This window comes from Melospiza melodia, unplaced genomic scaffold, assembly GCF_035770615.1.
Source record: "Melospiza melodia melodia isolate bMelMel2 unplaced genomic scaffold, bMelMel2.pri scaffold_37, whole genome shotgun sequence".
Taxonomy (NCBI): domain Eukaryota; kingdom Metazoa; phylum Chordata; class Aves; order Passeriformes; family Passerellidae; genus Melospiza; species Melospiza melodia.
This window is the reverse complement of record NW_026948690.1, coordinates 4,446,917-4,456,193: the sequence shown is the minus strand read 5'-3', so window position 1 is coordinate 4,456,193 and position 9,277 is coordinate 4,446,917. Positions and strand designations below refer to the sequence as shown.

Sequence of the window (9,277 nt, the reverse complement as noted above, 5' to 3'; positions counted from 1 at the left end):
CATTCCTTGCCTGTAAAAGCAAAGGTGCTGGTGGCAGGATTTGAAACAAACAGCAAAGAAAGAAGAGAGAGACTCGTTTCTCTCAGTGCTCAGCTAAAAAGGATAGGAGTGCAGCCAGAATGCTCTTTGCTTCTGAGCACATGCGCTGCAGCAGGAGTCATCCTGGCTGGTTGGCAGGGGACAGCCTACAACAGCAGGTGCTGTTGCTCTTTCAAAAGCTGACGTGCCTTTCCTCAGAAAGGTCCTGCTCTGCAAGTGTTGGAGCAGCAAGCTCTTCCTCTCAGTGGCCATGACTGTTCTGCCATTACTCCCCATTCCCCTGGAGAGGGAATCTTTTAGATTCTTTGTTTCCTTCCTTGTGTGATGAAATCACATCACTCATTTTTGCCCTTCTGTTTCTGTTTTCTCGCTCAGTGCCTGCAAGGACTGGATTTTCTTCATGCAAACGAAGTGATCCATCGAGACGTGAAGAGTGACAACATCCTTCTCAGAACCGACGGTTCTGTCAAACTGGGTCAGTATATTCTTGGTGAGGTGCAGCGTTCCAGGGATGTGGGTGTGGGGCTGCTTGGCGTGACTGCCAGCTCCCCAAACATGGTGCTGGTGGCAGTGCAGGGACCCCTGCTGCGAGCTGAGGGCACAGTTGCAACGTGCACAGAGGTAGAAGGAGCCACAAGCAGTCAAGAGTGGCCTTGCTCTGTGTGGGTCCCTTCCAGAGGGAGGGAGTTACAAGTCTAAAGTTTCCAAAGAACAAAAGCCACTGCTAGAGGCAGTGTAAAACATGGGGGGATTTTTAAAGTCGCCAATGCCAGGAGATTCCACAGAGCAATTTCAAACTTCTACTGGGGAATTCTTTTGCTTGCTTTCCTAATTGCACAGAATTCAGATAAAACCAGTATTTTGTTTTCTCCTCAGCTGATTTTGGCCTCGCTACTCAGCTCACCCCTGAGCAGAGCAGACGGTGCTCGGTAACCGGGACTCCTTGGTGGATGGCGCCTGAAGTGGTGACAGGTCAACCATATGGCCCCAAAGTGGACATATGGTCTTTTGGAATTGTGGGAATTGAAATGATAGAACAAGAACCTCCTTACTTGGGCGAAAGTTCTGGCACGGTAAGGAGCAAATACTCACTGATCCCACTGTCTTTCTCACCTGTCCCATGTCCTGTGTGCCACTGGACAAAATCCCATTGCCATCTGCTGGAACTACTTCCACCAAGGTCCCCTCCTACAAATGTCCCTGCAACACATCAGCATCTGCTGGACTTTTGGTTGCATCAGTGGGGGAACTCAAGCCTTACCACATGCAAACAAACTCCAAACAAACTCCATTCTCACTCAACACTTTCCTTTGGGTTAGTGGTTCCAGTTCTTTTGTCTGTGTAGATGGCCTTAATAACAGGGAAAAAGCATCTTAAAAGTGTTGTTATCTTTCCAGAAATGAAGGAAGGAAACCCAAACCCAACAAAGTTTCTAAAACCATGGTCTTTAGAGAGGAACCTAACCCTGTGTGCAGTTTCTTCTCACTGGAAAACATGGGCATGAGGGTGTAATGCACAGAGTCTCTTCTGCTTCTTGTGCAGTGCTGCTGAAACACTCAGTGACCGTGTTTCTCTCCTAGCCCAAGCAACATTCTGCACGTCACCAAGGCAGAGCCTGGTGATGTGGAGAGCCTGCCAAAACCTCCTGTTTCTTTCCTGGCACTTTCTGGCATGGGCCTACCATTAATGCATTGACTTGAGCAGCCAAATGACTAGAGGGTGTCCATAGGGATGGAACCTCTCCTTCTTCTGACCTAGACAATTTTTCTTTGGCTGCAAAAATGGGAAGCTGAAATTTTCAGACTGCTGAGAGACAGAGCTGCAAGTGGCTCCTGTGTGCCCAAGCAGGCATTTTCATCCCAATACATTTGTGCAGGCATCTTAATGTGTCTGTGTTGAAGAGGAGATTGTCATGGTCTGTTTCCCTACCTGGGTATTAACTGATGAATTTCCTTTCTTTTCTTCAAATTCCCATTGTTTTCAAGAACAGCACAAAAAGCTTGATGAGTTTTGTTCTAGGGCACGTGCGCTTAAAGGACCAACAAGATGCAGAGATGCCTTTCATCTACTAACCCTTGAAATTAGTTAGTATAGCAAAGTCCCTCTTCCAAAAACCATCTCAAGCTGGCATGAATCCTCAGAGAAGCAAATGTCCTTTTGCTGATGTAGTTCCCACTAACTAGGTCAGGCAATGAAATCAGCTGCCAAGGCAAGATCTGCAGGATGGTGGAAAAGCTGTGGCTGCATCGGGGTTTGGGTTTTTGGTTGGTAAAGAAAGTCATCTCTGGGTCTGTGCCAGGGCAGAAACTGCCACTGAAGAACAGAGGTTAAACAAAGGGATCTGGGAGAGCCTTAGAGATGTGAAAGCAGGAGGTGGAGCCTGGTGTCTCCTTTCTCTCCAGGCTACATACCTGATAGCCACAGTAGGGACTCCACAGCTGCAGCAGCCCAAGCTCCTCTCGGCTTTGCTGCATGACTTCCTGAGCTGCTGCCTGCAGACAGACGAGGAGCAGCGCTGGTCTGCCAAGGAGCTCCTGCAGGTAAAATGTGAAGGGGCTGCAGGTGAAACAGGCTCTGAGGGATGGGCTCCTCCTCCACTCAAGCCCAAGGCAGCAGATGAGCCCCCTTCCTCCTCACCTCCACTCTTGCTGCTCTTCAAATGAAAATGGTGAGGAATCCTAGACTGGGCTGGGCTGGCAGGGCCCTGTAAATGTCCTCTGGTGCAAGTGTCCTGCAATGAGCAGGGACATCTTTAAAGAGATCAGGTTGCTCAGAGCCCTTTGCCACCGGAGCCGGAATGGCTGCAGGGATGGGGCACCTACAAGCTCTTGGGGCAAGATGTGCCAGTGTGGCACCATGCTCTGAGTACACAAGTTCTTCCTTAGACCTACTCTGATTAGATGCCCTTAGTGTTTAAAAATGTTTGTCCATATCCTATTGTAACTGGCCCTGTTAAAAAAGATGTCCCGCACTTTCTTCAAAGCCACTGTGAAGTCTTGGAAAGTGGCAATAAAGTCTCCCTGGGGCCTGTCCTTCACAAAACTGAATAACTCCAGCTCCCTCTGCATTTCCTGCGAGGAGAGGTGCTCTGTCCTCTGACTGTGTCTGTTGCCCTCTTTTGTGATTTGGTAGAGAATTCAGTTTTATCTAAGGGCAAAAGAATTGAAGTAGAGCAATGCAGGGTACAGAGACATGAAATGGTGGTGGAGGAACCCAAGGAAGCCAGTCCCAGCCTAGGGGTCAGAGATTTGGCTGTGGGCAGGAGGGGCTGTGGGGGGCTCACTGTGAGCCTCTGAGGGGCCCTGGTTGGTGCCCCCCAGCCCACCCTCAGAGGTTTCTGCCATGCAAACAGGGACAGCTGGGAGGGACTTGTCCCAGCCCCATCTGCTGCCTGGCACGCTCAAGCAGACGGGAACTGTGCCAGGGTTACTGCCAGGTTGTGTGGCAGAGAGGGAACTGCAGGGCCCAGTGCCACTGGGCTGGCCCTGCTGGGAAGGAAGGTGCCATCCAGCACACGAGGGGCAGGGCATGGAAAGGCAGACACTGCTTTCTGTCCCTGTGGGAATCAGCACAGTGCCTGTCTTTCAAAGGCAGGGACCTATGTGAGTCATTGGAGTTTCCTGAAAGGAAGAAAACCCCGGGACAGAAAGCACCATTTCTAGAGCGCTGGCAGGGCAAAAATCCCAGCATGATGAAGACATCACAATAAACAGATGAGTGGGATTCTGGGCCAGGTTTGCCTGTGATGGCAAGGTCTTGCACATTGGGGATGACTGGGGAGCAGATGGTCCCATTGCTCCTCTTTCTGGGTCTTTCCAGGAACTTGATGTATCCTGATTGAGTCCCTGAAGCAATGAGCTTGGAAAGTAATGGTTCACTGTTCTTTGTTTTTTTGTTGTTTTTATTTTTTTTTCCGGTGGACAGCATCCATTTGTAACTTCAGCCAAGCCACCATTCATCCTGGCACAAGTCATCAACTCAGTGAAGAAGACGAATAACCCTAACCCTAAACTCTAAACCTAAAACCTAACCCTAACCTTAAATGCTAACCCAAACCCTATCCCTATCTCTATCCCTTATGCTTTCCCTTACCCTTTCCCTAACCCCAACCCTAAGCCTAAGCCAAAGCCTAAACCTAAACCCAAACCTGAACCTAAGTCTAAGCCTAAGCCTAAGCCTAAGCCTAAGCCTAAGCCTAAACCTAAGACTAAGCCTAACCCTAGGAGACGAGAACATAGCAATCATCTCAAGATCTTATCTCTGTTACCAATTTAGAGTAGGAATGTAGAGTAGGGTTGCTAAAGAGATTTGTAGCATACAATTATAGATTAGAGTTGTAATTAATAAAGTTTCTGAAACATCAACTCACTTGGAAGATTCTCCTCCTTCTGACCTCTTCAGAAAATTCAACATTTTTTTCTGAATTACCAATTGTTTTTTATTGGTACTAAGTCACACATATGGCTTTTTTTGTATGGTTTCATAAGTGAGGAGGGCTCTTCTTCATTCATCCTCTCCAGACCGCACTGCCTTTGGAATATGACCCACTGGCTGGTTATGGCACAGCTGTGGTATTTCTAGTTGAGGCAGAAAGGGCAATGGCATTTGAAGGCAAAACCAAAGGAAGAATGAGGCAGCCCAAACATCTTGTGCCGATGCAGGCCTTCAGCTGTGACTGGAGAGCAATGGGGTTCCTGCCACTTGGATTTGTATCCCTAAATGCAATAATCTCTTTGGCTGGAGGAGAGCCTTGCTCAAGTGAGAAAGCAGAAAGATCAGAGAGGGTGCTCGGGAAGGTCTCCTGTGGCGCAGAGCTGTCAGCGCCTGTGAGGTGAGAGCGGGTCCGGCCTTGCCCGGGCTGGAGCCCCAGCAGAGCCCCGGCAGAGGCCGGAGCAGCCTGAGCCCCGGCAGAGGCAGGCTGGAAGGAGGCCCTTGGAGCTGCAAGAGGCAGCAGCCGGGCCCTGGGTGCCTCTTGCTGGGAGCGGGCGAATCCTCCACTCTCAGAGCCCAGGTGGTAGCTGGCTGCTGCCGAGGGGAAGCGCAGCCGTGCTGGGCACAGCCCGGCCTGGGGGCCATGGCCGTCTGGAATGTGCCCAGGAGCAGAGAAAGGCCAAGGGCAGCCGCGGGCCGCTGGGCTGGCTGAGGATTCCTCCTCTTCTGCCGGCTGCCCTGCAACTCCTGGCAAAGGCCAGCAGTGTGTGCAGCACTCTGGGCACCGGGGCAGGGAGCCGGGCTGCTCGGCAGGCTGGAGCACAGGGCAGCTCCTTCAGGCCTGGCACTTGTGCCAGGGAAGCCAGGCCAGCGTGAGGCAGGGACAGCTTGGCAGGGCCCATCTGCAGGAGCCAGCGCCTCACGCAGCTCTGGGAGGAAGCGCCTGCAACCCTGCAGTTCTGCACTGAGCCAGAGCAAAGGTGTGAGATGCAGAGTGTTTGGCAGAAATATTCAGGCCCACCAGGCCAGCCTGCTTTGTGCTCTGTGGTGCACAGCAAGCGCTGTGCAATGCAGCTCTGAGCTGCTGGGAGAGAGGCAGTCGGGATGTGCCTGAGGTGAGTCAAGGGCTTAGCTGAAAATGTAATGAGGAAAATTGAAAAGTGCAGATGGGTCGAGGGCCCAGCTGGGAATAGAATTGGGATAGTAGAAGATTGCATATTTTAGTTAAGATTTTAAAATGAGGTAAGAAGCTAAGTTAGTAATACAGGTAGCAGAAATCATGTGCCTTACTTAAAGAGTACCAAATATATTAGGAACATAAAGCTAGGAGTGACAGGGATAGAGGAAGCAATTGTGAAGAAGCTGAGACCATAGAAAGACCTTGCCTTAAGAATAATTGAACAGTTAGGAGAGGCTTGGACCATGAGCAGCAGGTCAAAAGGTCTTGCCAACTGGCCATGGGAGGAGAGTTCACCATGAGGAAGACTGCTTTCTTCCTCCCTCATACAACCACTCCCTCATTTCAAAATCCCACCAACCCAGTTGAGGGAGTACAATTGTGCAGCTGTAATAGATATTCAGCTGATAAAAATGCAAAGCAGGCAGGTAATAATTATGTATTATGGGTCCTTAGAAACCTAATGTAAAACCTTTTCTGTAGAAATAGAGAGCAGGAGTCTGCAACTCCTTGCACATGTCTCTGGAAACTAGTTCACATGTGACCACGGCTGCAATAAATACCCTTCTTTTCTACTATAATTAGTTGAAGAGTCATCTGTCCGTGCTTCAAGGGTTATGCTGGAGTAGTGAACTGATTAGGATGGGAGCAGAAGAGTTTCAGCAGGCAATTTTTGGAAGAGATGAAAGGCTCTTTTGACTGGGAAAGAGGGTAAAGCCATTTGGAATGGAGAAATGATCCCAAAGTCCATCCAATTGTATCTTTGTGTCTGAATTGAAATCAGAATGATTATAGATAGCTTCATGCAATTTGTCTACAAATTTATCAAAGTCTTCATTCTTTCTTTGACAAATCTGTGTAAAAGACATAGTGTGTAACTTATCTGGAAGTGCAAGAAATGCATTACATGCTAGTTGTTGGCTCATCTGTAAGACTTGATCAATGCTCCTAGCCTGGGCAGTGGCAGTAGGCCAGGGCCACTTGCCAAGTAACTGTTGTGCTGTTAAACCATACAGAGGATCACCCTGCACTCTAGGTCTTGCTGCTTCTTGAGCACACTTTTCCTCCCAGCTTTTAAGACACATCACCTGCTGATAGGGTGGCATTCTAAGTCTTATTAGGGTATGCACATCAGCTGGAATTAATGTGTTAGATGGAAAAATATACTGCAGAAGTGACTGTGCAAGTTGGGATTTTCAACCAAATTGTGAAATTGCAGCTCTCAATTTTTCTAAAATCTTCCAATCAAAAGGTTGTCAAACTCTACTTGCAGCATTAGTTACTACAAGAAAAGCTTCTGCATCATTGGAGAGAAAAGTCCCTTCTACAATAGCATCTGCAATAACTTCTTTCTACTTTTGTTTCTCTTTGGTGGAGATAAAGCTTGGCCTGCGATTCCTCAGAAAGCATTAGGAGGACCATGCTATTTTGGGAAATTGACACTGTTTGCCCCTAGCATTCAACAGATGCTTGACATCAGGCACAAATTCCAACGTCCAAAATGTAGTGAGCATCTATTAGGCTCAGACTGCAAGGATAACATAGAATTGTGGAATTGGTCTTCAGTTATCCTGGCATCACTTTTTACACCAGGATTAGCTTCATCACATAGGCCCTTACATCATTCAAACGATTGGCTTGTTGGACAGGAAAACAAATTAACATTACATCTGCAATCCGGAATGAGCTTACCACTGATGTAGGTAGCATACGCCACGCTGTGTTATAGGATAGGACTGCTGTAGATTCTTGTTGCTAGCACAAGGAGATGAGCGTGAAGATTTTGAAGGGATGTGTTGCATGAATCTCTCTGACCACTCTGGATCTCTTGACAAGAAAATGTCATTGCTTAAGGAGAATATGAAAAAGCTGACAGTTGTTGAGAATTCTTTTGATGAGTGGCTAAAATCCTGGGGAATAACAGGCTAGATCAAGGATTTAGTACCCTTTGGCATAATGATACTTTGTCTTCTTTTTTCAATTCTGCTTGTAGTGCCTTGCTGTGCCGAAAATAATTGAGTGTGCTTTTAAATCAGCCTGGCTTGTGCAAAAATAAAACCGGGGAACTGTTGGGAGTTTTCTGCAGATTGAGGAGTTCTTGCTAGACAACGGCCATATTCAGCCGATGCACAATCCAACCTGCTTGTACTAATGGACAATGGACACATTCACAAACAATGGATAATGGACATATTCAGAAATGGGGTCGTATATCCTTGAGAAAAATTCAAGAAGACTCATCAGGACTCAGCAAATTTGACAGCAAGCTTGGGAAAGAAGGAAAAAATTGAACCATGAGTGGGCCAGAAGACGACAGCAAGACGCGTGAAAAATTAGGTGATCCAATCAGCATTCTAATTTAGATGTGTAAACAGCTAGGATTAACCAATCATGTATTAGCTAGAGACACGTGGACAGTAGAGATTTATTATAAATATAGTCTTTTTAGGGATAATAAATTTGGCTTCACTGGATCATATTGGTTATGGTGTGATATCCCTGAACCTCCGCACCACGCACAAGGGCAACTGGGGAGGCCCAGCCTGGGCAGCAGCAGAAAGGAATTTCCCTGGCAGGGCAGGGCTGTAGTGCAGCACGTCCCCAGCAGGAGCCTGGAGCAGTCCAAGGCTTTGTATGGGCAGGCAGGAGCAGGCAGGAGGCAGAGCTGGCAGCAAAGGAAGGGCCCAGCCAGGTGGGGCAGCCAGGGGATGCCGACAGCCTGCAGGGACAGAGGCGCAGGGCAGGGACACCGTGGGACAGCCTGGGCTGCACAGGGCACAGGGATGGGCAGCAGCTGCAAGACAGCCCTGCCAGAGCCAACTTGGGCAGCACTTTGGCCATGGCTGCTGGGCCTGGGCCTAAAGCTACGAGGGGACAAGTGACCCTTGCAGGGCTGGGGCCTCATTGCCTCCTTGTCCCTGCTCAGCAGCCTGGCAGGGGCCGCCCCATGCTCTTGCCCCTGGCATTGCTCATGCCCACATGCCAGTGCCCATCCCGGGAAGAGCCCTGAGCAAGGAGGGTGGGACAGGATCTGCCTGGCCAGGGGCTGGGGCTCAGGCCTTGGCCCTTTGCATTCATGACACACATCCAGGTGTGCTCAGCACAGAGACACCTTTGCCTTGCTTGTCCCCAGCTGTCATCACTGCCTCCAGTGTTCTGCTCTCCCTGGAACCTGGTGACACTTTCTCAGTCCTGTCCCTCACAGGGATCTATTCAAAGTACAAGAAACTTAAGTGTTTCAATCTCACTTTGAGCTCTTGAGAAGTTCTTTTAGCCCACTCTGAGGGACTGGGTCTGATGCAAAGAGCACCAAAGCCCCAGATGGTCATTGAAGTCCCTGTGCTGTGTCTGTGCTGCTGAGCTGGGCCGGGCTCCTGGCCCAGAGGCAGCTCCTGGCAAGGGCAGCGCTGCAGAGAGACAGCTCTGGCCAGGAGCAGCTCCTGTGAACAGCCCAGCAGGGCTTGGGCACTGCCAGGGCCCCTCAGGGACACCAGCAGGGCACCGACAGAGCTCACAGGGGCTCAGCACTGGCAGGGGCTGTGGGATGGCCCCGAGGGGGCTGTGTCACAGCAGCACCTCTGGGGCTGTGTCATGGAGGCACAGAGCAGCTGGGATGTCAGCAAGGGGCT

The 9,277-nt window shown here is 49.5% G+C and overlaps 1 long non-coding RNA gene across 1 annotated transcript; it reads left to right on the top strand.

Moving 5' to 3' along the window:
* The first annotated feature begins 456 nt into the window (after positions 1 to 456).
* LOC134434507 (uncharacterized) lies at positions 457 to 2,489 on the top strand. The gene is made up of 3 exons (XR_010031866.1): positions 457 to 514; positions 916 to 1,112; positions 2,443 to 2,489. It is a non-coding gene; the product is annotated as an uncharacterized LOC134434507 (long non-coding RNA).
* Positions 2,490 to 9,277: the final 6,788 nt, after the last annotated feature.